The sequence below is a fragment of the Bos indicus x Bos taurus genome, chromosome 3, assembly GCF_003369695.1.
Source record: "Bos indicus x Bos taurus breed Angus x Brahman F1 hybrid chromosome 3, Bos_hybrid_MaternalHap_v2.0, whole genome shotgun sequence".
In the NCBI taxonomy this organism is placed as follows: domain Eukaryota; kingdom Metazoa; phylum Chordata; class Mammalia; order Artiodactyla; family Bovidae; genus Bos; species Bos indicus x Bos taurus.
Window position 1 is genome coordinate 2,667,597 of NC_040078.1, and position 27,849 is coordinate 2,695,445.

At 41.4% G+C, this 27,849-nt stretch overlaps 1 long non-coding RNA gene across 1 annotated transcript in view; it reads right to left on the bottom strand.

Moving 5' to 3' along the window:
- Positions 1-4,678: 4,678 nt before the first annotated feature.
- LOC113883293 overlaps positions 4,679-27,849 on the bottom strand; it is a 43,310-nt gene continuing 20,139 nt past the window's right edge. The window contains exons 2-3 of the long non-coding RNA XR_003508616.1: positions 19,354-19,444; positions 4,679-4,846 (exon numbers count right to left, since the gene is read on the bottom strand). This is a non-coding gene — a long non-coding RNA (uncharacterized LOC113883293). The remainder of the gene's footprint in view (positions 4,847-19,353; positions 19,445-27,849) is intronic.

Genomic DNA, 27,849 nt, shown 5'->3' on the forward strand with positions numbered 1-27,849 from the left:
TCCCCTAGTGTGTCCCCTCACTCCCATCACATAGACCCACATCTACACATACATGTCTAAGAGGCTATCAAGTACTGATGACTATCTCAGCCACTGCTTTAGTTCAGGGCATTATCTTTCTGGACTACTTCATATGGTTTCTGGGTTCCAGAGAGAAGAAATCTGTAAATATGGTAACTCTTCTTGTCATTTCCATGCATATAAAACTTACTTGAATTCATAAGTTAGTATGTATACTCAGGTGAAGACAACACTGAGGTAATAAATAAGACTTTAGTAGTGGATAAAGTCTCCAAAGAAGGACACAATCTTTCATCAGGACCTTGGACAGAACCAACAAACTGCTGCTGCTAAGTCGCTTCAGTCGTGTCCGACTCTGTGCGACCCCAAAGACGGCAGCCCACCAGGCTCCCCCGTCCCTGGGATTCTCCAGGCAAGAACACTGGAGTGGGTTGCCATTTCCTTCTCCAAGGCATGAAAGTGAAAATGAAAGTGAAGTCGCTCAGTCGTGTCCGACTCTTAGCGACCCCATGGACTGCAGCCCACCAGGCTCCTCCATCCATGGGATTTTCCAGGCAAGAGTACTGGAGTGGGGTGCCATTGCCTTCTCCGAGAACCAACAAAGGTAGCTGATAAGTAGAACTAGCCAAGTTCTGTCAAAACCAGGATTATAAACATGCAAATACTGGAAAGAAGTCAGGTTAGACTTTTCCAGCCACAAGTTGTCTTTCTGATCCTTAAATGCTTCAAGTCCAGTCCTGTGACAGGTTTTGCACCAGATGTTTCCCTTGATAGCAACCTTCTTCCCCCATATCTTTGCATTGCTGTCACCTTCTCACCATTCCGGTCTCAATCCAAATGACTGTGCAGTACAGCCTTTCCTCAATCACTCCTATCCCATTTCCCCATTTTACTTTCTTAATAACAATCATCACTGCTTGAAACTGTGTTATTTATTCATTTGTTTACATGACTATTGTCTCCCTAGGCTTCACAGAGAGTAAGCTTTGTGGGTGAATGGACCATGCCTATGTGATTAACAAAGAGGGCAGACACCCTGAAACCATAATCACAGAAAACTAGCCCATCTGATCACATGGACCACAGCCTTGTCTAACCCAATGAAACAAAGCCATGCTGTGTGGGGCTACCCAGGACAGGCGGGTCATGGTGGAGAGGTCTGACAGAATGTGGTCCACCGGAGAAGGGAATGGCAAACTACTTCAGTATTCTTGCCTTCAGAACCCCAAGAACAGTATGAAAAGGCAAAATGATAGTATACTGAAAGAGGAACTCCCCAGGTCGGTAGGTGCCCAATATGTTAGTGGAGATCGGTGGAGAAATAACTCCAGAAAGAATGAAGGGATGGAGCCAAAGCAAAAACAACACCCAGTTGTGAATGTGACTGGTGATAGAAGCAAGGTCCAATGCTGTAAAGAGCAATATTGCATAAGAACATGGAATGTCAGGTCCATGAATCAAGGCAAATTAGAAGTGGTCAAACAGGAGATGGCAAGACTGAATGTCAACATTCTAGGAATCAGCAAACTAAAATGGACTGGAATGGGTGAATTTAACTCAGATGACCATTATATCTATTATTATGGGCAGGAATCCCTTAGAAGAAATGGAGTAGCCATCATGGTCAACAAAACAGTCTGAAATGCAGTACTTGGATGCAATCTCAAAAAAGACAGAATGATCACTGTTCATTTCCAAGGCAAAACATTCAATATCACAGTAATCCAAGCCTATGCCCCAACCAGATACTGAAGAAGCTGAAGTTGAACGGTTCTATGAAGACCTAAAAAACCTTTTAGAACTAACACCCCCAAAAAGATGTCTTTTTCATTATAGGGGACTGGAATGCAAAAGTAAGAAGTCAAAAAACACCTGGAGTAACAGGCAAATTTGGCCTGGAGTATGGAATGAAGCAGGGGAAAGGCTAATAGAGTTTTGCCAAGAAAACACACTGGTCATAGCAAACACCTTCTTCCAACAACACAAGAGAAGACTCTATACATGGAAACCACCAGATGGTCAATACCGAAATCAGACTGATTATCTTCTTTGCAGCCAAAGATGGAGAAGTTCTATACAGTCAGCAAAAACAAGACCAGGAGCTGACTATGGCTCAGATCATCAACTCCTTATTGCCAAATTCAGACTTAAATTGAAGAAAGTAGGGGAAACCACTAGACCATTCAGGTATGACCTAAATCAAATCCCTTATGATTATACAGTGGAAGTGAGAAATAGATTTAAGGGCCTAGATCTGATAGATAGAGTGCCTGAAGAACTATGGACGGAGGTTCGTGACATTGTGCAGGAGACAGGGATCAAGACCATCCCCATGGGAAAGAAATGCAAAAAAGTAAAATGCCTGTCTGAGGAGGCCTTACAAATAGCTGTGAACAGAAAAGAAGTGAAAAGCAAAGGAGAAAAGGAACTATATAAGCATCTGAATGAAGAGTTCCAAAGAATAGCAAGGAGAGATAAGAAAGCCTTCCTCAGAGATTAATGAAAAGAAATAGAGGAAAACAACAGAATGGGACAGATTAGAGATCTCTTCAAGAAAATTAGATATACCAAGGGAACATTTCATGCAAAGATGGGCTTGATTAAGGACAGAAATGGTATGGACCCAACAGAAACAGAAGATATTAAGAAAAAGTGGCAAGAATACACAGGAAAACTTTGTAAAAAAGCTTCACAACCCATATAATCACGATGGTGTGGTCACTCACCTAGAGGCAGACATCCTGGAATGTGAAGTCAAGTGGCCCTAAGAAAGCATCACACGAACAAAGCTAGTGGAGGTGATGGAATTCCAGTTGAGTTCTTTCAAATCCTGAAAAATGATGCTGTGAAAGTGCTGCACTCAATATGCCAGCAAATTTGGAAAACGCAGCAGTGGCCACTGGACTGGAAAAGGTCAGTTTTCATTCCAATCCCAAAGAAAGGCAATGCCAAAGAATGCTCAAACTACCGCACAATTGCACTCATCTCACACGCTAGTAAAGTAATGCTCAAAATTCTCCAAGCCAGGCTTCAGCAATACGTGAACTGTGAACTTCCAGATGTTCAAGCTGGTTTTAGAAAAGGCAGAGGAACCAGAGATCAAATTGCCAACATCTGCTGGATCATCGTAAAAGAAAGAGAGTTCCAGAAAAACATCTATTTCTGCTTTTATTGACTATGCCAAAGCCTTTGACTGTGTGGATCACAATGAACTGTGGAAAATTCTGAAGGAGATGGGAATACCAGACCACCTGACCTGCCTCTTGAGAAACCTGTATGCAGGTCAGGAAGCAATAGTTATAACTGGACATGGAACAACAGACTGGTTCCAAATAGGAAAAGGAGTACGTCAAGGCTGTGTATTGTCACCCTGCTTATTTAACTTCTATGCAGAGTACATCATGAGAAATGCTGGGCTGGAAGAAGCACAAGCTGGAATCAAGGTTACTGGGAGAAGTATCAATAACCTCAGATATGCAGATGACACCACCCTTATGGCAGAAAGTGAAGAGGAATTGTAAAGCCTCTTGATGAAAGTGAAAGGAGAATGAAAAAGTTGACTTAAAGCTCAATATTCAGAAAACTAAGATCATGGCATCCAGTCCCATCACTTCATAGCAAATAGATGGGAAAACAGTGGAAATAGCATCAGACTTTATTTTGGGGGGCTCCAAAGTCACTATAGATGGTGACTGCAGCCATGAAATTAAAAGACGCTTACTCCTTGGAAGGAAGGTTATGACCAACCTAGATAGCATATTCAAAAGCAGAGACATTACTTTGCCAACAAAGGTCCATCTAGTTAAGGATATTTTTCCAGTGGTCATGTATGGATGTGAGAGTCAGACTGTGAAGAAAGCTGAGTGCCGAAGAATTGATGCTTTTGAACTGTGGCGTTGGAGAAGACTCTTGAGAGTCCCTTGGACTGCAGGGAATTCCAACCAGTCCATCCTAAAGGAGATCAGTCCTGGGTGTTCATTGGAAGGAATGATGCTAAAGCTGAAATGCCAATACTTTGGCCACCTGATGCAAAGAGCTGACTCATTGGAAAAGACCCTGATGCTGGGAGAGATTGGGGGCAGGAGGAGAAGGGGACGACAGGATGGATAGCATCACCAACTCGATGGACATGAGTTTGAATGAACTCTGGGAGTTGGTGACGGACAGGGAGGCCTGATATGTCTCGATTCATGGGGTTGCAAAGAGTAGGACATGACTGAGTGACCGAACTGAACTGAACTGATGTGATTAACTGTCATGTATATTTAGTGTTTAAAACATACCTGACATGTAGGAGGCAGCCTATAAATATTTGACAAATGGGAAAATGAAATAAGACATGCAATGAGAACAGGCAATTAGATTTGAGGTTTAGGAGACTAGTGAGGACCTTGAACTGAGCAGTTGGAGCTAATATCAGACACTAATTATTGAGTTTGGAGAAATAGGATTCAAGATGCCATGTATAGATTTTTGTTCGCACGACCCATGTAGGACCAAACATCACACACACTCATTGGGTGTCATGCATGCCAATACTACATTTTAATCTCTAGAATAGTTGATATAGCTTGAATAAAAGCAAGACAGCCCTTATTTTGATCTCTGCAAAAGGAACAACACTTTTCCTTTCATTTCCTCTAGAAAGGGATTTTTATTTTCTCAATGGCATTAAGTGGGAACTGACCAAGCAAATCAAAGGGTGGGTTGTTTGACTACTCCAGAGGTCAGTGAGTTCGGACTATTTCCCTTGAGCCCTCACTTTCAGAATTCTTAGAAATGAGAGAGTCCTGTGGCTTGGAGTCTTGGGTCTTGCCATTTGTCTCTGCAAATGGAGAAAGCACACAAATGGTGGTAGGATTAGCATAGCACACAAACTGTATGTCCAGGATTTTAATCAGGTACACATGTTTCATTTGGCCAATGCAGAGGTTTTAAATGTTTTTGATTAATCACCAACATTTTAAAAATCAGAAGATTTCATTTAAACAAAGATTTCCAGCCTCTCTTAGAAATACAGAAGTTCTAGAAATATTAGCCCTTGATTTCCCACATGACAAAAATCACCTAACATGGAGTGGCAGCTGCCCCCTTCAAATAGGACTTGTAGTCTCAACACCACCACTGTCTCCAGTACTCCACCTACTTCACTCCTTTATCTTAACTACATGGCCCTTGAAGGTATTTGAGTTTGAGGTCCTCCACTATCAAATACAAGAATTAGATGATTCTAAGAATTGGAGACATGGGAATAATTATAAAGGTAAACTATCTATAAAGAATCACAGTGTGCATTTCCCCCAAAAAGCAACTAATTCTTGGTCTATTGCTATGGGCATGAAACTTGTATGTATTATAAGATATTTATGAGGATATTGACACCATTCACACAGTGTCTCCTTAAAAGAAGATGTAAGGAAATTGTGTTTATGTGTATATGTGTTCACACATGCACACAGATATGCATAGAGTAGATACTCAATAAATATTTATTGAATAAATTAATGAGAGGCTTGAGAACATTCATCAAAATCCTAAGCAATAAAAAATATTATGAACTGCTGCTGCACACCTTACAGCTTATGAACTCACTCTACTTCTCTTTTTTCCACTTATTTTCCCCCAGTTGTAGTCCAAGACTGAGAATCTAATTGAGATATAATTAAAATGTATTAATTAATTGTAAATAGAACTGGTTGATCAAGCATCAGTTAGTCTGTCTGCATTAGTTTGATGTGGTCTGAGAGTGAATTCATTACTATAGTGAAACCAGAACTTCTTGGTTTGGAGATATGGGTTCTGGCCCTGATTCTGCCACTAACTATAGTTCTTTGAATAAGTCACTTGGCTCTCTGGCGAAAGTTTGATCATCCATAAAATTATATGGTCTTCAGGGCTTCTCTCTGCTTTATGATCTCTATTTATGTGAAAAACAAAGACACATCAGAAGTAAGAGGTAGAAACTCAGAGCCAGCAATGTCTAGTACAGAAAGACCAAGAAGAGATTTTTTTTTCCCCCCAATAATTAAGACAAGGACGTCTCCAAATGCATGGGCAGCAATCCATAGAGGGACAAGAGTGGAATGTGAACTCATTAGCAGACTGTTGAGTAAAACTCAGGGAGGAAAAGAGAGTAATGGAGAAGGAGTCCAACTGTAGACTAAGAAAATTCTAAAGAAAAAAAAAAAAAAAATGGAAAAACTGCTGCTAATTAGGTCATTTAGAAACTGAACAACTGAATGTAATTCTTGCTGAAGCAATAAGAAAACAGCCATGGGATGCATGATAATAACAAGAACACATGCTAATAGACAAAATAGGATCCCCCAAATAACTTAACAAGGCCCATGCAAGCTAGTAGATATCAGGTGGAAAACGGCACCTGAATTTCATGCAGATTTTTAAAATATACTGAGGAAACATGTAGCAAAGGATCAGATAATATTTGCTGAAACAAATTCTGTTATTAAAAACTCTGGTATGCTTCACTATTTAAAAAATTTAATGTGAAAAAAATTAAAAATTTGAAAAAAATTTCAGAAAGATTATTTCTTTTTCCAAAAGAATTCATTGCCGGTATATTTTGTTTCTTTTTTTTTTCCCCACTTTATTTATTTATTTATTTTTGGATGCTAATTACTTTACAATATTGTAGTGGTTTTGTCATACATTGACATGAATCCACCACGGGTGTACATGTGTTCCCCATCCTGAACCCTCCTCCCACCTTCCTCCCCATCGCAAGTCTCAGGGTCATCCCAGTGCACCAGCCCTGAGCACCCTGTATCATGCATCAAATCTGCACTGGCAATCCATTTCACATATGATAATATACATGTTTCAATGTCATTCTCCCAAACCATCCCACCCTCACCCTCTCCCACAGAGTCCAAAAGACTATTCTATACATCTGTGTCTCTTTTGCTGTCTTGCATACAGGGTTATCATTACCGTCTTTCTAAATTCCATATATATGTGTTAGTATACTGTAGTGGTGAAGAAGACAATGGCAACCCACTCCAGTACTCTTGCCTGGAAAATCCCATGGATGGAGGAGCCTGGTAGGCTGCAGTCCATGGGGTCGCTAGGAGTCAGACACGACTGAGCGACTTCACTTTCACTTTTCACTTTCATGCATTGGACAAGGAAATGGCAACCCACTCCAGTGTTCTTGCCTGGAGAATCCCAGGGACGGGGGAGCCTGGTGGTCTTTGGGGTCGCACAGAGTTGGACATGACTGAAGCGACTTAGCAGCAGCAGCAGCAGCATACTGTATTGGTGTTTTTCTTTCTGGCTTACTTCACTCTGTATAATCGGCTCCAGTTTCATCCACCTCATTAGAACTGATTCAAATGTATTCTTTTTAATGGCTGAGTAATACTCCATTGTGTATATGTACCACGGCTTTCTTATCCATTCCTCTGCTGATGGACATCTAGGTTGCTTCCATGTCCTGGCTATTATAAACAGTGCTGCGATGAACATTGGGATACACATGTCTCTTTCAATTCTGGTTTCCTCAGTGTGTATGCCCAGCAGTGGGATTGCTGGGTCGTATGGCAGTTCTATTTCCAGTTTTTTAAGGAATCTCCACACTGTTCTCCATAGTGGCTGTACTAGTTTACATTCCTACCAACAGTGTAGGAGGGTTCCCTTTTCTCCACACCCTCTGCAGCATTTATTGCTTGTAGACTTTTGATAGCAACCATTCTGACTGGTGTGAAATGGTACCTCATTGTGGTTTTGATTTGCATTTCTCTAATAATGATCAGTGTTGAGCATTTTTTCATGTGTTTGTTAGCCATCTATATGTCTTCTTTGGAGAAATGTCTATTTAGTTCTTTGGCCCAATTTTTGATTGGGCCATTTATTTTTCTGGAGTTGAGCTGCAGGAGTTGCTTGTATATTCTTGAGATTAATCCTTTGTCAGTTGCTTTGTTTGCTATTATTTTCTCTCATTCTTAAGGCTGTCTTTTCACCTTGCTTATAGTTTCCTTTGTTGTGCAAAAGCTTTTAGAAATCTTTCACCCTTAAAAAAAAAATTGAAACATTTCCTTTGACAAAAATCTTTCATTAACAAACATATAAACGAGGTAGAGTTCAGAATCACTGCTGTATTTAGTCTTGCATTCACCTCGCCTAATGCAGAGTCAGGCACAGATGGACAGTTCAGTAACTTTCAGTGAATGGATTATGTGTGGTTTTCTACCGCTGCATAACAAACCACTCCAATTCAATGGCTTAAAATGACTTTAGCTTTCACAGTTCAAAAGGTTGACTAGGCTCAGTGGGAAGTTCTTCTGGTGGTTTCAGTTGGGTTCTCTCATTTGCTTGCAGTCAGATGACAACTTAGCATGGATTTATCTGGAGGCTCAACCAGGATGCTGGGATGACATGGTCTCTCTCCCTCTCCATAGTCTCAAGTTTCTTCCTCTTTATGTAGACTCTACATGTGTTCTTTGCAACAGGGAAACAAGTACAAAATCAGAAAACTGCCAGGGCTTCTTAACCATTGTCCATTGGTTAAAATAGATCACTGGGCCAGCCCAGATTCAATGAGTAGGGGAACCACATAAGAATATGAACCAGAGATGTGATTCACTGGGGCATTTTCATAGACTAGCCACCCCAGTTTGCCTTCACTTTGGGCCCTTAACTTCCAAAGAGATAGGAAACAGGTTTAGAGTTATGCAGCTACAAACATAGCCCATTTTAATGAAAATGGAAGAATGACTCAGAGCCAGAACCCAGAGGATAAAACCAAGAGCAGAGGGAAACCATTCCTAAAAAGCAAAATTGTATCTTAACCAAGGACTATCCTCTGCCTTGAGTTAGAGAAATTGGGATATGCACCAGGCTGGATTTTAGAGTTGCTATAAATTAGGAAATGCTCATGTCTCCCTTTTCTCCTTTTTTTGAACAAGGGAGTCTGCTGAAGTTTTTCTGTCTCTTTCACCATTACATGAAAGAGATGGGTTGGGGGTGGGTGGATAACCTGCTCATCCTCACTCGTCTCTGCACCTGAGGAAGTGCATATGAGAAGATGCCTCCTAGCAGTCACATCCATACCAGCACCTGATTTTGTTGACAATATCCTGGAATTTAAACTGATACAATATTAGGATGAGATTTGCAGAGATAAGATTTTTCATGTAGAAAGGCCATGAATCAGTAAGAGCCAAAGGATCGTACCTAGTCTCCAAAGATGGCTCCCAATGAACCACATCTCCTTGAATTTACACCATGTGTAGACCCCTCCCTCATTGAAGTTGGGCTTTCCTGGGACTTGATTTAAATGACAGAATACGGCAGAACTGACACTATACCAGCTAGAGCCTAAGTTTTATAGGCCTGGCAGCTTCCACTTTTTTAGTTTTGGAAACCTTGAGCCTTTACATAAGAAGTCTGGCTCTCATTCTGGAAAGACCACATTGAGAGAAGGCATGGAGAGGCCACCCAGAGAGACAGAGGAGACCACTTAAAATGGGAAAGAGGAGCAGCTATCCTGGCATCTCAGCCAAGCCTCCATCTAACTACAACTGCATAAGAAAACTCAAGAGTGATCAGCAGAAGAACTGCCCTGATGACCCCAGGCATCCCACAGAAATATGAAAGATAATAAAATCATTGTTCTAAGCCACCAAGTTTTTCAATAGCTTATTAATGCAGCTATAGATAAATAAAACAGTATCCATAAATGAATATGGACAAAGTATCCTATTTAGGGGAGTTACAGTTTCACATACTGTCCATAAAGTTCTTTTCTCTCTTCAAGAAATATTTACTAAGCCCCTACATCAGTCAACACATCCTTCTTATGTATAAAAGAAAGATTTAGGCTTATGGAAAAACATTTTTAATTGAAAATTGAAATGTTTAGTTGAAAAAAATTTTCATCTATCATTTGCTCCAGCCTCCTCAGGCCTCAGGGGAGATAATTTCAATACATTAGCAACAGGAAACTATTGCAAACTCTTGGGGGAAGAGTGACATGATGGAAATGGTATTTGGAAAGGTTCATTTGGCAGCAGAAAACAGGATTAGTGGCAGGGTTAGTGAGGCACAATCTTAGATGCAAGTTGATCTGGCTTGAAACCAGGGTAAATGGAAGAGGAAAGAACTTGATTACAGATCTTGAAATTTTGTTGAAAGAGTAAAAGAGAACATGTCCAAGATTATAGAGGCTAGGAGAATAATGGTGACAACAACTAAAGGAAAATGTGGGACACTTGGAAAAGGAGTCATGAATGGGAAGAACAGATCTGTACAGATTTGGATTTAATCATTTGGATAAGAGGACAATTGAAAAGAGCTATCTGATAGGCAGCTGGTATTTAGTTAACTTAAAAACAAAACAAACAAGCAAAAAGACTAGGGCAGCAGACTACAGGTGAGAGAAAGAAAGACAAGAATTCAGGAGATGATGATCTGCTTCTACACTTACACCCTTGGATTCAACATGGCTTTGCTGCACCAGCCAGTGAACCGTGTGGTCTAGGCCACAGTGTCTAGATCTGAGACCTGGAATTCTGCAGACCTATCCAGTCATCCTGCTTCTAATGAAGATCCTACTTCATGTGGGAGGATCCAGGAAACACAGTGGGGGGCTGAGTGCTAGCAGGGAGCAGATATCAAAGACCAGGCCTCTGTGGAGCAGCCAGTGACAAAGCTAGCAAAATTTGAGCCCAAAGCATATCATTTTCTGACTTCTCCCTCAAAATTATCTTCAAAGTGGTACAATTTCATTACTGATTGTTTTGGACTGAATGTTTGTGTCTCACCTCAAATTTATTTGTTGAAGCCCTAACCCTAAGCATTTTGAACTGTGGTGTTGGAGAAGACTCTTGAGAGTCCTTGGACTGCAAGGAGATCCAACCAGTCCATTCTGAAAGAGATCAGCCCTGGGATTTCTTTGGAAGGAATGATGCTAAAGCTGAAACTCCAGTACTTTGGCCACCGCATGCGGAGAGTTGACTCATTGGAAAAGACTCTGATGCTGGGAGGGATTGGGGGCAGGAGGAGAAGGGGACGACAGAGGATGAGATGGCTGGATGGCATCACTGACTCAATGGACGTGAGTCTGAGTGAACTCCGGGAGTTGGTGATGGACAGGGAGGCCTGGTGTGCTGCAATTCATGGGGTCACAAAGAGTCGGACACAACTGAGCAAGTGAACTGAATTGAACTAACCCTAAGCATTAGAAGGTAGGGCTTTGGGGATGTGATTAAATTTAGATGATTTCATAAAGGTGGAACCCCCATGGTGGGACTAGTGCCCTTATAAGAAGAGGAGTAGACATCAGAGTTTCCTTTCTCTACCATGTGTGGATACAGCAACAAGGCAGCCATTTGCAAGCCAGGAAGAGAGCCCTTACCAAGAACCAAACTGGCCAGCGTCTTCACCCAGGACTTACCAGCCTCCAGAACTGTGAGAAACAAATGTTGTTCTTTAGGCCAGCCAGTATGTGGTGTGTTTTATAGCAGACCATGAAGAAAGTAGGGAAAACCACTAGACCATTCAGGTATGACCTAAATCAAATCCCTTATGATTATACAGTGGAAGTGAGAAATAGATTTAAGGGCCTAGATGTGATAGATAGAGTGCCTAATGAACTATGGAATGAGGCTCGTGACATTGTACAGGAGACAGGGATCAAGAACATCCCCATGGAAAAGAAATGAAAAAAGCAAAATGGCTCTCTGGGGAGGCCTTACAAATAGCTGTGAAAAGAAGAGACATGAAAAGCAAAGGAAAAAAAGGAACTATATAAACATCTGAATGCAGAGTTCCAAAGAATAGCAAGAAGAGATAAGAAAGCCTTCTTCAGCGATCAATGCAAAGAAATAGAGGAAAACAATAGAATGGGAAAGACTAGAGATCTCCTCAAGAAAATCAGAGATACCAAAGGAACATTTCATGCAAAGATGGGCTCAAAAAAGGACAGAAATAGTATGGACCTAACAGAAGCAGAAGATATTAAGAAGAAATGGCAAGAATACACAGAAGAATTGTACAAAAAAGATCTTCACTACCCAGGTAATCACAATGGTGTGATCACTCACCTAGAGCCAGACATCCTGGAATATGAAGTCAAGTGGGCCTTAGAAAGTATCACTACGAACAAAGCTAGTGGAGGTGATGGAATTCCAGTTGAGCTATTCCAAATCCTGAAAGATGATGCCGTGAAAGTGCTGCACTCAATATGCCAGCAAATTTGGAAAACGCAGCAGTGGCCACTGGACTGGAAAATGTCAGTTTTCATTCCAATCCCAAAGAAAGGCAATGCCAAAGAATTCTCAAACTACCACACAATTGCACTCATTTCACACACTAGTAAAGTTATGCTCAAAATTCTTTAAGCTAGGCTTCAGCAATAGGTGAACCATGAACTTCCTGATGTTCAAGCTGGTTTTAGAAGAGGAAGAGGAACCAGAGATCAAATTGCCAACAACCTCTGCATCATGGAAAAAGCAAAAGAGTTCCAGAAAAACATCTATTTCTGCTTTATTGACTATGCCAAAGCCTTTGACTGTGTGGATCACAATAAACTGTGGAAAATTCTGAAGGAGATGGGAATACCAGACCCATCTCAGGAAGCAACAGTTAGAACGGGACATGGAACAACAGACTGGTTCCAAATAGGAAAAGGAGTACATCAAGGCTATATATTGTCACCCTGCTTATTTAACTTCTATGCAGAGTACATCATGAGAAACGCTGGACTGGAAGAAACACAAGCTGGACTCAAGATTGCTGGGAGAAATATCAATAACCTCAGATATGCAGATGACACCACCCATATGGCAGAAGGTGAAGAGGAACTAAAAAGCCTCTTGAGGAAAGTGAAAGTGGAGAGTGAAAATGTTGGCTTAAAGCTCAACATTCAGAAAACGAAGATCATGGCATCTGGTCCCATCACGTCATGGGAAATAGATGGGGAAACAGTGGAAACAGTGTCAGACTTTATTTTTCTGGGCTCCAAAATCACTGCAGATGGTTAGTGCAGCCATGAAATTAAAAGATGCTTACTCCTTGGAAGGAAAGTTATTTCCAACCTAGATAGCATATTGAAAAGCAGAGACATTACTTTGCCAACAAAGGTCCATCTAGTCAAGGCTATGGTTTTTCCTGTGGTCATGTATGGATGTGAGAGTTGGACTGTGAAGAAGGCTGAGCACCGAAGAATTGATACTTTTGAACTGTGGTGTTGGAGAAGACTCTTGAGAGTCCCTTGGACTGCAAGGAGATCCAACCAGTCCATCCTGAAGGAGATCAGTCCTGGGGTTTCTTTGGAAGGAATGATGCTAAAGCTGAAACTCCAGTACTTTGGCCACCTCATGCGAAGAGCTGACTCATTGGAAAAGACTCTGATGCTGGGAGGGATTGGGGGCAGGAGGAGAAGGGGACGACAGAGGATGAGATGGCTGGATCGCATCACTGACTCAATGGACATGAGTCTGAGTGAACTCCGGGAGTTGGTGATGGACAGAGAGGCCTGGTGTGCAGCAATTCATGGGGTCGAAAAGAGTCAGACACGACTGAGCGACTGATCTGATCTGATCTGATCTGATGCTGACTAAAACACTTATCCTTTAAGTAGATACGATATTCTATATGGAAGTGAATTCAGTGAGCTTCCAATAAATTCATAATGGTTTAGCATAACTGGAAAAGACTCTTGACAATCCCTTGGACAGCAAGGAGACCAACCCAGTCAATCCTAAAAGAAATCAACCCTGAATACTCATTGGAAGGACTGATGTTGAAGCTGAAGCTCCAAAACTTCAGGCACCTGATATGAAGAGCCAATTCATTGGAAAAGACCCTGATGCTGGGAAAGACTGAGGGCAGGAGGGGAAGGGGGTGACAGAGGATGAGATGGTTGGATGGCATCATTGACTCAATGGGCATGAATTTGAGCAAACTCGGAGATAGTGAAAGACAGGGAAGACTGACATGCTGCTGTCCATGGGGTTGCAAAGAGTTGGACATGACTTAGCAACTGAAAAACAACAAAAGCTCCCTTTGGAATCAGTTTGTGTCTCCAACACCTGCGGTACTAGATATTCTTGAATTTAAGCTGTAAAGCAAAAATAAACAATGCTTGTGAAGATGATGAAACAGAACCTGAGTTCCTTTAGTTCTAACATTCTATGTGACCACATGCTTTCTATTTGTGTTTAAAAGCTTAAAACAGTGAAACCTCCCACCCTTGCCTTCTCCCACTGATGATTTGAGAGAATAGCACTGAAACAGGTAAATTACCATATGTAAAATAGATAACCAGTGCAAATTCAATGCATGAAGCAGGGAATCCAAAGCCTGTGCTCTGGGACAACCAGAGAGATAGGGTGGGGAGGGGTGTGGGAGGGGCGTTCAGGATGGGGCAGGGGGTAACATGAATACCTGTGGCTGATTCATGTTGATATATGGCAAATCCATCACAATATTGTAAAGTAATTATTCCCCAATTAAATTATTTAATTTAAGTAAATAAATAAAACAGTGAAACAGAGTGACCAGGGTGATTATTTGAAAACATGCTCAAATGAATCTGAAATCCAAATACCTCTCCAAAGTACTCTTCAAGTGTGGGGTTGGGCCCTTGTGTTTTAAGGGCCCATTCTAGCTACATAATACCATTAAATATCAATAGTATTGCAGTAAGTCTTTAAGTCTTCAGTTCAGTTCAGTTCAGTTCAGTCACTCAGTGTCCGACTCTTTGCGACCCCATGGCCTGCAGCACACCAGGCAGTCCATCAGCAACACCCAGAGTTTACTCAAACTCATCTCCATTGAGTCGGTGATGCCATCCAAACATTTCATCCTCTGTCATCCCCCTCTCCTCCTGCCTTCAATCTTTCCCAGCATCAAGGTCTTTGCAAATGAGTCAGTTCTTCGCACCAGGTGGCCAAAGTATTGGAGTTTCAGTTTCAACATCAGTCCTTCCAATGAACACTCAGGACTGATCTCCTTTAGGATAAACTGGTTGGATCTCCTTGCAGTCCAAGGGACTCTCAGGAGTCTTCTCCAACACCACAGTTCAAAAGCATCAATTCTTCGGCTCTCAGCTTTCTTTATAGTCCAACTCTCACATCCATACATGACCACTGGAAAAACCATAGCCTTGACTAGATGGACTTTTGTTGGCAAAGTGTTGTCTCTGCTTTTGAATATGCTGTCTAGGTTGGCCATAACTTTCCTTCCAAGGAGTAAGCATCTTTCAATTTCATGGCTGCATTCACCATCTGCAGTGATTTTGGAGCCCCCCAAAATAAAGCCTGCCACTGTTTCCCCATCTATTTGCCATGAAATGATGGGACTAGATGCCATGATCTTAGTTTTCTGAATGTTGAACTTTAGGCCAACTTTTTCACTCTCCTCTTTCACTTTCATCAAGAGACTTTTTAGTTCTTCACTTTCTGCCATAAGGGTGGTGTCATCTGCATATCTGAAGTTATTGATATTTCTCCCAGCAATCTTGAGTCCAGCTTGTGCTTCTTCCAGCCCAGCATTTCTCATGATGTATTCTGCATAGAAGTTAAATAAGCAGGGTGACAATATACAGCCTTGATGTACTCCTTTTCCTGTTTGGAACCAGTCTGTTGTTCCATGTCCAGTTCTAACTGTTGCTTCCTGACCTGCATACAGATTTCTCAAGAGACAGGTCAGGTGCTCTGTTATTCCCATCTCTTTCAGAATTTTCCACAGTTAGATAACAGTTTTTCTTTTCAGTTCAGTTCAGTTCAGTCGCTCAGTCATGTCCAACTCTTTGTGACCCCATGAATCGCAGCATGCCAGGCCTTCCTGTCCATCACCAACTCCCGGAGTTCACTCAGACTCACGTCCATCGAGTCAGTGATGTCATCCAGCCATCTCATCCTCTGTCGTCCCCTTCTCCTCCTGCCCCCAATCCCTCCCAGCATCAGAGTCTTTTCCAATGAGTCAACTCTTCACATGAGGTGGCCAAAGTACTGGAGCTTCAGCTTTAGTGTCATTCCCTCCAAAGAAATCCCAGGGCTGATCTCCTTCAGAATGGACTGGCTGGATCTCCTTGCAGTGCAAGGGACTCTCAAGAGTCTTCTCCAACACCACAGTTCAAAAGTATCAATTCTTCGGTGCTCAGCCTTCTTCACAGTCCAACTCTCACATCCATACATGACCACAGGAAAAACCATAGCCTTGACTAGATGGACCTTTGTTGGCAAAGTAATGTCTCTGCTTTTCAATATGCTATCTAGGTTGGAAATAACTTTCCTTCCAAGGAGTAAGCGTCTTTTAATTTCATGGCTGCAGTCACCATCTGCAATGATTTTGGAGCCCAGAAAAATAAAGTCTGACACTGTTTCCACTATTTCCCCATCTATTTCCCATGACGTGATGGGACCAGATGCCATGATCTTCGTTTTCTGAATGTTGAGCTTTAAGCCAACATTTTCACTCTCCACTTTCACTTTCCTCAAGAGGCTTTTTAGTTCCTCTTCACTTTCTGCCATAAGGGTGGTGTCATCTGCAATCTGAGGTTATTGATATTTCTCCCAGCAATCTTGAGTCCAGCTTGTGCTTCTTCCAGTCCAGTGTTTCTCATGATGTACTCTGCATAGAAGTTAAATAAGCAGGGTGACAATATACAGCCTTGATGTACTCCTTTTCCTATTTGGAACCAGTCTGTTGTTCCATGTCCAGTTCTAACTGTTGCTTCCTGACCTGCATACAGATTTCTCAAGAGGCAGATCAGGTGGTCTGGTATTCCCATCTCTTTCAGAATTTTCCATAGTTTATTGTGATCCACACAGTCAAAGGCTTTGGCATAGTCAATAAAGCAGAAATAGATATTTTTCTGGAACTCTCTTGCTTTTTCCATGATCCAGCGGATGTTGGCAATTTGATCTCTGGTTCCTCTGCCTTTTCTAAAACCAGCTTGAACATCAGGAAGTTCACGGTTCACGTATTACTGAAGCCTGGCTTGGAGAATTTTGAGCATCACTTTACTAGCATGTGAGATGAGTGCAATTGTGTGGTAGTTTGAGCATTCTTTGGCATTACCTTTCTTTGGGATTGGTATTAAAACTGACCTTTTCCAGTCCTGTGGCCACTGCTGAGTTTTCCAAATTTGTTGGCATATTGAGTGCAGCACTTTCACAGCATCATCTTTCAGGATTTGAAACAGCTCAACTGGAATTCCATCACCTCCACTAGCTTTGTTCATAGTCATGCTTTCTAAGGCCTACTGGACTTCACATTCCAGGATGTCTGGCTCTAGGTTTTTCTTTTAGGAAGGTGTATTTTATTATTATTTACTGCATATGACAATAATAAAAAAAAGACCAACTCACAGATGGTTTATAATTTTAAAAATTTCCTTGCAAAAAATGCACCCACTCATTTCCTGCACCCAGGGAAAACCATTCATGTGCTTCTTCCTTGGTATGCCAGATAGGGCCTGATTCTCAGAAATAGCATAGCAATGTCGCATTAAACAGCCTCAGTTCTTAGTATGAATGGACACAGACCAGAATGAAAAGACAGATTGGCATGAGGTCACTTCTGTATGATTGTACAATCCACACAGGACTATTTAACTATCAAAGAAATCAAGTAACTTGCCTAATTGCCTAGTTAATGAATTGCTAAATGAGACAGATTTCTGTGTCTCACCAATATGTATTTTCTCTCTTTCCTTGGCACACTACTGGATCATGTTCCCAGTCCCTTTACATCTAGATGGGGCCATTTGACTAGTTCTAGCAATGGAATGAGGCAGGAATTAACTTCTGGCATTTACAGCCCTTAAACCAACCAGACTCTCCATGTTCTTTCTCTTTTCTTGTCTCCTGGCTAGTTGCAGAAGATCCAGTGGAGGACTCAAAGAACACACTAGGTGGAAGGATCCTTGGTCCCTGAATCTCTACATGACTATACATGAGTGTGATCATGCACAAGTTAGCTGGAGGACAAGATACCATCCCAACTGAGCCCTCTTAGACCTGCCAGCCAGCCAGCTATGCAGATCATCACAGATGTGAGTGAAGTGTGTTAGTTGCTCAACCATGTCCAACTCTTTGCAATCCCATGGACTGTAGCCCACCAGGCTCCTCTGTCCCTGGAATTCTCTAGGCATGAATACTGGAGTGGGTTCCCACTTCCTTCTCCAGGGCATCTTCCTGACTCAAAGATCAAACCTGATCTCCTGCATTGCAGGCAGATTCTTTACCATCTGAGCCATCAGAGAATCCCACTGCATATGTATAGGGCACCAAATACATAAATATATAGATGAGCAGTGACATAGGAAAGAAATACACCTTTATGGTGTGAAGCCACTGAGATTTTTATGTTTTTATACCATTGAGATTTTATAGCCATTACTTCCACACTGACATAATGCCATGATTGGAATCAAGGCCAGTTTGACTCCAAAGCCTGTGCTCCCAAACAGCACAGAGCATGACTGGTAACAGAGCCCCCCTGCTAGCCCAGTTCACCCACATTACACTTGGCACAGTAGAAAATGTCCCTAAAATCCCAGCCATATGATCCCACCAGTGGCACTGGGCTCCAGGAGAACCCTTAGGGAAATATCTGTGTCAGTTAACTTTTGCTACATAACAAAACACTTCAAAACCAGGTGGCCTACAACAACAAAAAGAAAAAGGGGAAACAAAGACATTACTCTGGCTCACAATTTTGATAAGTTGTAGTGTAGGCCTCTTGTGCCTGAGTGGTTCTTGCAGCTTGGGACCATACTCTGCTAATAACAGCTGGGCATTCATACATCTATAATCAGCTGTAGAGTTGACTGGCAATGGGCTAGTCTATGATGGCTCAACTGGGATGGCTTATCTCTGATCATGTGGTATCTCCTCCAGGAAGCAAACTTGTGCTTGATCATTTGGTGGCAGCAGCAGTGGTTGCAAGGCCAGCAAGAGGACCAGCCCCAATATACAGGTGCTTTTCGGGCTGCTCCCTTGGCCAAATCAAGACACGTGACTATGCCAAAAGTCAGCACAGGGGGGCATTATCAAATGCCTGGATACAGGCGGTGGGAACAAATTCAGTCATTACTACAATTAATCTACCCCAATATCCAAGAGTCACTGGGTGGAGACCAGAGCACAGAACAAGTGTGTCCTAGATATTAAAGCACCTCAAATAATTTCTTCCAGTTTCTGACTTGCATACGTGCAGCAATCCCATGGTAATACTGATATAATCTATGAGACAACAGCATCAGTTGGTTGTTTCTTGTGTGTGTGTGTGTGTGTGTGTGTGTGTGTGTGTGTGTGTTTTAGTTTATTGAAAGCCATGCTTGGGAGGAAATGACCAACTCACTGCTCTTGTGGATGGTTTGGCAGAACCCTGGAGGCAGAGCCTTCTCCATCTGACAGAAGGATGGTTTTTCTGGGTGTGAGGAATCTTCTTCCTGTAAAAAGAAAAATGAGTCATGATAAGAATAGAGTGCCAGACCTCCTTCGTACTCCTCATGTGGAAAGGAGAATGTGACCAAATCCCTGGTGAATACAGCCCTTTTCCTAAGAGGGAAGAGATAAAAGGCTGTCAGGGAGAAGAAAACTGCTATTGAAGCTACTTCCTGGTCTACTCTCTCCTAGAAGTTTCCCTTTTGTCTTGATTTCTATGTTCAAGATCTTCTCTTTGTGGCTTGCTGTTATTTCTATAAAAATGCCTTTCACTTGGCAACATCTTAGCCAAGAAAAGCAAAATATCTACCATGAAAAAACACAGCATGTCTGTCATTCCAGTGACTTAAGGCCAGAGCAATAATGAGTTGTTACAGATTAAATTGTGCTCTCTCAAAATTCATATGTTAAAGTTTTAATCCTCAGTATCTCAGAATGTCACCTTATTTGGAAATAAGAATATTGCAGATGTAATTAGTTAGGATGGGGTCATAGTGGACATTCACACAGAGAACATGCTGTATGATGATAAAACCAGATTGGTGTGATGCAGCAGAAGACAAGAAACACCAAAGACTGGCAGCAAAGCAGCAGAAGCTCGGAGAGAGGCATGGCGACAAAGTTCAGAAGGAACTGACCTCACCACACCTTGGACTTCTGGGCTTCAGAACTATGAGACAAATTTCTGCTCTTTAAGCAGCTTGGTTTGTGGTACTTTGTTATAGCTGTCCTAGCAAACTAATACACCAGTGAACAACCACCCATGTCATGGGCTATTTCAAGCTCATTTTCTTTTTTAATACTTGCCCCCCCAAGACTGTTGGCCCCTGTTCCAGGCTGAACCAGCATGGCCAAAAGCCAGATTCAAATCTGGCTCTCCTGACCCTCTCTATACATTTCCCTTTATTCACTGTTGCTGTGTAATGGTTGCTGGCAAAGGCTGGTGGCAAAGCAAAGGTTGGAGCGGCAATTCTAAAGATAGTCACATCCCCCTTGTGCAATAGATCGGTTTCTGAAAGAATTGGTTCTTAATCGATTCCTTATAAACTCAATGATATTTTAACTGCTCCTTAGCAGTTTCCTATTTAAAGGAGCCCTGTGGGAGATCCTTTTGTTTAGAACAGGGTCTCTTTGGATTGTGAGTTATCACCTGCCTCTCTCCAAATTCATTTGCTTCACGAGTGTAATTTATTTTCATATGAGAGTTTTTTATGAAAGCAGGCCTGCTGCCTTCAATTCTGCACCTCTGCCTCGGCTGGCAGGGGCTCGGTGAACACTGGCTGTTGCCATTGTGGTTAACGATGGTAATGAAGGACACCCACCAGCAGCACTGTCTTTTAAATACACGTGATGTCTGGAATGATTTCCTCCCCTTTCATGCCATTTTGAGCATCCTCAATTTAAAATCACTGCTTGGGTAGAAAAAGGGGAAAACATTTTGTTAAATGCCAACATTTACCTATTAATTACTCCCTAACTATTAGTGAGCTCTGTGCTAATTATTATTCAAAATACCTAGGTGTTTGTAAATTAGCAGGTGTTTCATTGCCTTTTCTGGGTCTGCTTAGGCTGTCTATGCAAAAAGATTCCCCTTAGGGGATGCACATGGTTCACTGGAGATGGGACAGCTGTGGCCAGAGTGACTAGAATCTTACTATTTTAATAACAGCCTCTATTCGGGAATTCAGGTTGCCGAGTTGCCAGTGTTTTCAACTAGTTTCAAGATTCTTTCCTGCAAGTGTTTTTATTATTAACTAATTTGTTAATTTCACAAGCATCATCTGAGTTTGTACTAAGTGCCAGGCACTGTCCTTGAACCTGAGGATGCAGAGGTGAAAAGAACTTTGCCCCTACTCTTTACAACTTCACTGTCCAGTGAGAAGATAAACACGTAAGAGTCAATAAACACAATAATGTGGTGAGTGCTATATTAGAAGGAAGGGGAAAGGCTGGGAGCACAGAAAAAGAATTGCTACACATTGATGGAAATGGCAGAAACCATTTCCCAGAGTTGGGTGGCATTATCACTAAATCTTGAAGGATGAGTAGGAGTATGCCAAATTCATAATATGACAAAGGACATTTCAAGAAAAGGGAATAGTGCACAATGAGATGCAGCTCTGAAAGCCAGGTACTTGGAGACTGGTGGGTGGCTAGACAAGAGAGGTGATGAGGGCACAGCAGGAAGTGTATCTAGAATGATTTTCTGGAGCAAGATTACAAAAGAGCTTGGACATTTTTCTACTAGAAATAGGTAACCATTGGAGGGTTTTATCTTCAAAGGAAGGGTAGCTTGATTAAATTCAGTGGCATGGAAGATGGCCTGAAACGTGAAGAGGCTGGAGACAGGGGCTGAACTAGGAGACAAATACGACAGACAGAGGACTAAGCTAAGGGAGTACCAGTGGAGATGGGAAGAATAGCAATAGTTTAAGCAATAATATCAAGGTCAAATTCTGAAAGTTTGTCACTGGTAAATGAGGGAGAGGAACGGTCTGGGATGACTGCACACCTCAGGCTGGGCATCCAAGGATACTAATGAAAAAGGAGGATGCAGGCAGAAGAACACTCATGTCCAGTATATTTAAAGTGCAGAAATTGCAAGGAAACTTTCAGAAGTGAGAAGTATGCTCACTTCTTCAAGAACAGTTTGGGACCTACTCGCTCATTCTGACCCAGCAGCTCTTAAAAGGCTGCATCTTTAATCAAAAAAACAAACAAATGACATCTCTTCATGTTTGCTTAAAAAGGAAGCACTTGAAAAGGAAGTCTTACCAGTCAACAAAGGAGAGTTTTTTCAGTCAGGTTCTCAGTTACACATAACAGAACTTCCTCTAGCTACCTTAAGCAGAAAAATGATTTATTAAAGATTTTGGGGAATTTCCTTGGTGATCCAGTGAGTAAGAATCCACCGTATAATACATGGGACTCAGGTTCGATCCCTGGTCAGGAAATTAAGATCCCACATGCCTCAGAACAAGTTAAGCCTGCCAGCCAAAACTAAGATCCGACCCAGTCAAATAAATAAATAAATAAATATTTAAAAAAATTAAAATTGGAGGGTTAGCTCAGAAAATCTCTAGAAGGGTCAGAAAGCCAGCCTTGGAGGTGACATGATAAGGTATAATATTTGGACCATACTGATGTCTTCCTGGGAGATCCCACTGAAGGACTTGACACAGCACAGATTTCACACTGCTGACACTGGGACCTGGAAGCCTAAAACCCTGCCTCTGCTGCTCCCAACAGCCAAGTGCCCCACCGTCTTCCTCGTCATCAACTGGGCCCCTGCTTCTTCACTCTACTCTTTTCCTAATCAGAGTTTCCCATCAGCATATCTGATTGGCAGAACTTGGATCTGTGAATATACATAACCCAACTGCAAGGACAACTGGAAAAGTGAGTGTCTACTTTTCCCCTGGGGGTGGGCGAGACTTGTAATGCAGAAACTATCCCAAATATAGGAAGGGTTTTACAACATGTGATTAGAAAACAGACACGCACTAGCTTCAGAGGGCTACTGTTTTAAGAAGAAGCTTGAATTAAGGGTTCTCTTTCTCCTGGGTTTTGTGAGTCACTGCTTTTGTAGACATTACAACTTTTTTATTTTGTACTACAGTTCTTTGCCCCAGACTGCAAAACTCACTATGGCAGATGAGGTGTCATTTTTAGTTTCGTGTACCACAAGGTTGCTGCCACACACCCAGGAAGAGCTCAATAAATGCATCCATCTCCAAGCCCATGGCAACTATAGAACTCTCTCTGCTTACTCATTCAGTGAGCATTTCCTGTGTGCCTACTGTGTGTCCTGACCTACATCAGGCATTTCAGTGATTCAGCAGACATTTTGGACACACATATGCTTATGCTTACAGTCAACAATGCTTTCTAAGCAAAGTGCACAGAGACGATGCCTGGCATTTGTTATCACTATGATAACCTATCATCATTGTATGAGTCATCACAACTGGCCCTTAGGAAGAGCCCTTCCTAGTCATTCAAGGAGGTGATGGCTTTGCTTGTACTTCCCTCCACTGGCTGCATTTCCTCGGCATTGGCTTCTATGGACTCTGCCTCAATAAAAAGAAACTAAATGGGAAATGATACTGTTTCAGGAAGATATAAAGTAAGGATCTTCTAGGCTATTTAGCCAGACTGTTTTTTTTTTTTTTCTTTCTTAAAAATGCTTTTGTATTTATTTATTGTTGGCTGCACTGGGTATTCACTGCTGCAGGGCTTTCTCTAGCTGTGGTGAGTAGGGACTACTCTCTAGCTGCAATTGCATGAGCTTCTCATTGCCATGGCTTCTCTTGTTGCAGAGCATAAGCTCTAGGTATGCAGACTTCAGTAGTTGCAGCACACAGGCTCAGTAGTTGTGGCTTGTGGGTTTATATACCTCTGGGCACGTGGGATCTTCCCAGATGAGGGATTAAACCCATGTCCCCTGCATTGGCAGGTAAAGAGTTCTTAACCACTGGACCACCAGAGAAGTCCTAGCCAGATTCTTTAAAATAAGGATCCTAGACCTGGGAGGCTTAGCCTATAGGTAACTCCTTCCCTATCTGCCTATCCCCAGAAGGTAGTCATCAGGGATGCTCAACCATCCAGGCCACCAGTTCCCCTGCAGCATAGGGAACGGCCCAACACTTATTTCTTAACCCAGCAGAGCTGATCCACCCAGGAAATCTGAATTACTATTAAGGAAAGAAGGTAGTTTATCAAAACTCTGTTGCCACAAAGTTAATCATGACTCCAGTGGGCAGAATTGAGGCACTAGAGGATGGCTTCACTTCTCGCTCTTCAGTTCCAGTGCTGAGGTGTTAGGAGGTCCCATGGGCTCAAGCTTGTTTCCCTATAAACACAGGCAGAAATAATCTTCAAGGAAGCCTGGAAAATCTACTGTGACCAGGGACCCAGGCCCAACCTTGTCTGATGACTTCATCAACTTCCTGCAGATTGGGGCAGCTGGGTTTCCTAGAACCAAGAATACAGTAATGCCCCTTACCCATGATGATGAGGGTTTAGATGCCCTGCTCCAGCAGTTTTCAGCAGGGTCTAGTGTGTGCTTTTGATCTGAAGCAGGGTGGAACTGATTATATCAACTTTAGGCATACTAATATTAGTCACTTGCTCCCTATTATGTCATAGATTTCCATGCTCTAGGTTTTTGTGACCATGGCATTATTTTTTTGGATCTAAAGCATCTTGAAATCAAATCTTTAAGCAATCTCATCTTGAGCTATTTTCATGTTTATGTCTACTTTCAACAAAGATGAATTGAAAATGCCTAAAGTTACCCTCTCTCCTTAGACAATTAAAATACAAAATATATGATTTTAGACATTGGGAATAAGCAGTAAAAGACAGAGTCCCCTGACAAAAGAAGAAACAAGCAAAGGAAGCCCTATGGTTGTCCCAGACTGATGCCTAGGAAGTGTTTCCTAGGCAAAGAACAGAGAGAGGAGTCCAGGGTAAGTTGAGTTGAGGAGATAGAGTTGGGAGTTTGGGAAGCCCAAGGCAGCTAGAGTTCACAGAGTGAAGTATCAGAGAAATAGACTTGCATACAGAAAGGGCTCCAGAGCTCTGCAGAGGGTTCACTTTGATACTTTGGCTGAATACTGATTACTGCTTATGTATGAGGAAACTGGGCTTCCCCAGCGGCCCTGACAGTAAAGAATCTGCCTGCAATGCAGGAGACTTGGATTCTGCCCCTGCATTGGGAAGATCCCCTGGAGAAGGGAATGGCAACCCACTCCAGTATTCCTGCCTAGAGAATTCCTTGGACAGAGGAACCTGGCATGTTACAGTCCATGGGGGTCACACAGAGGTGGACACAACTGAGTGACTGACAAACATATGAGGAAAGTAGCTTAGGTAGGAGGAAGAACCACTGGAAAAGAGCAGAATAAACAACTCTCAAAGCTATACAGGGCTGGGAATAGTTTATGTTCCCAAAATTAGAGTGGAATAGGTTGGGTTTTCAGGAATAGGATTCCAAAGAGTATTGCCAAATTAGCCCCATGTAAAAGATTGCCTGACCTGTCTCTTGAGAAATCTGTATGCAGGTCAGGAAGCAACAGTTAGAACTGGACATGGAACAACAGACTGGTTCCAAATAGGAAAAGGGGTATGTCAAGGCTGTATATTGTCACCCTGCTTATTTAACTTATATGCAGAGTACATCATGAGAAACGCTGGGCTGGATGAAGCACAAGCTGGAATCAAGATTGCTGGGAGAAATATCAATAATCTCAGATATGCAGATGACACCACCCTTATGGCAGGAAGTGAAGAACTAAAGAGCCTGTTGATAAAAGTGAAAGAGGAGAGTGAAAAAGTTGGCTTAAAGTTCAACATTCAGAAAACTAAGAATATGGTTTCTAGTCCCATCACTTCATGGCAAATAGAAGTGGAAACAGTGGCAGGCTTTATTTTTAGGGGCTCCAAAATCACTGCAGATGGTGACTGCAGCCATGAAATTAAAAGACGCTTACTCCTTAGAAGGAAAGTTATGGCCAACCTAGACAGCATATTAAAAAGCAGAGACATTCCTTTGCCAACAAAGGTCCATCTAGTCAAGGCTATGGTTTTTCCAGTACTCATGTATGGATGTGAGAGTTGGACTATGAAGAAAACTGAGCGCCGAAGAATTGATACTTTTGAACTGTGGTGTTGGAGAAGACTCTTGAGAGTCCCTTGGACTGCAAGGAGATCCAACCAGTCCATCCTAAAGGAGATCATTGGAAGTGTTCATTGAAGTGTTCATTGAGTGTTCATTGGAAGGACTGATGTTGAAGCTGAAACTCCAATACTTTGGCCACCTAATAGGAAGAGCTGACTCATTTGAAAAGACTCTGATGCTGGGAAAGATTGAGGGCAGGAGAAGAAGGGGACGACAGAGGATGAGATGGTTGGATGACATCACTGACTCAATGGAGATGAGTTTGAATAAACTGTGGGAGTTGGTGATGGACAGTGAGGCCTGGCGTGCTGCAGTCCATGGGGTCACAAAGAGTCAGACATGACTGAGTGACTGAACTGAACTGAACTGAAAAGATTGCCTGGTCCCACTTACCAAAGTTTAAAAACAAACCTCAAAAGGATCAGATGAAAGAACTATTAAACAAAGACCTTAAAACAACTATTAGATATACAAGTACATTCCATATACTCAAGAAGATAGTGGAAACCATGGACATGTTAAGGAGATATATAAAAGATATTTTTTAAAGATCTAAATTGAATTTTTATAGATGAAAAATACTCCTAATATGAAAAAATATAATAAAAAATGTTAAGAGCACTGTAGAAGAAAAGTTCAGTAAATAATAATAAGAATAATGATAGAGTATTCTAAATAAACTACAGAGAGAAAAATTATTGAAAAAAATTACCAAAGTACCAATGAGCTGTGGAAGAACTTTAAGTAGTCTAATATATGTATAATTGATGGCCATAAATGAAAGGAAACGGAAAGAGGAAGAAGATGTAAAAAAATTTTGAAGAAAAAATTTTTTTTCAAAATTTGGTGAAAACTATAGACACAGACCCAAGAAGTTCAAAAGAAGAAACATTACAAAAAGTATACCAAGGCATATCAAAATCAGATTGCTCAAAACCCATGATAAAGCAAAAATCTTTTTTAAATGGAGATTAAAAAGCAAAAAAACATATCACATGTAGAGGAACAGGGTAAGAATCACAGGAGATTTCTCTTTGAGTACAATATAAGGCCCAAGAAAGTGGAGCAACATCTTTAAAATGCTTAAAGAAGAAAACCATCAACCTAGAATTCCGTAAATACTTAAACATTAAACAGCACATATATAACTAAACCATGGGTCAAAGAAGAAATCACAAGGGTCCATATAAAGTATTTTGGACTGAAATAAATCTAGTGTAAGAAGAAAGCAAATAATAACAATCTAAACCAATAAAATAAAAAGAGAATAACAATAGATAAAATCAGTGAAACAAAAGCTTTTTCTTTGAGAATATCAATAAAACTCATAAACTTCTACACAGATTGTTCATGACCAAAAAAGAGAAATGACACTAATAACCAATTAGAACAAGAGATTGGATTTCACAATATATCCTATGGGACTAAAAAAAAATAACAAAGGAATATTATAACCAACTTTATGCTAATAAATTCAGCAACTTAGATGAAATGTTAAAAATTATGTTTAAAGGCATTATCTACTGAAGCTCTCTTAAAAAGAAGTATATAATCTGAATAGTGTTAAGCCTATTAAAGAAATTTCATCTGTAGCTAAAAATCTTTACATGAAGAAATCTCCAGGCCCAGATGACTTCACCAGCAAATTCTACCAAACATTTAAGGAAGAAATAATACTAATTCTACACAAATTTTTCCTTTAAAAAATTGAGTAAAAGTAGGAAGGAA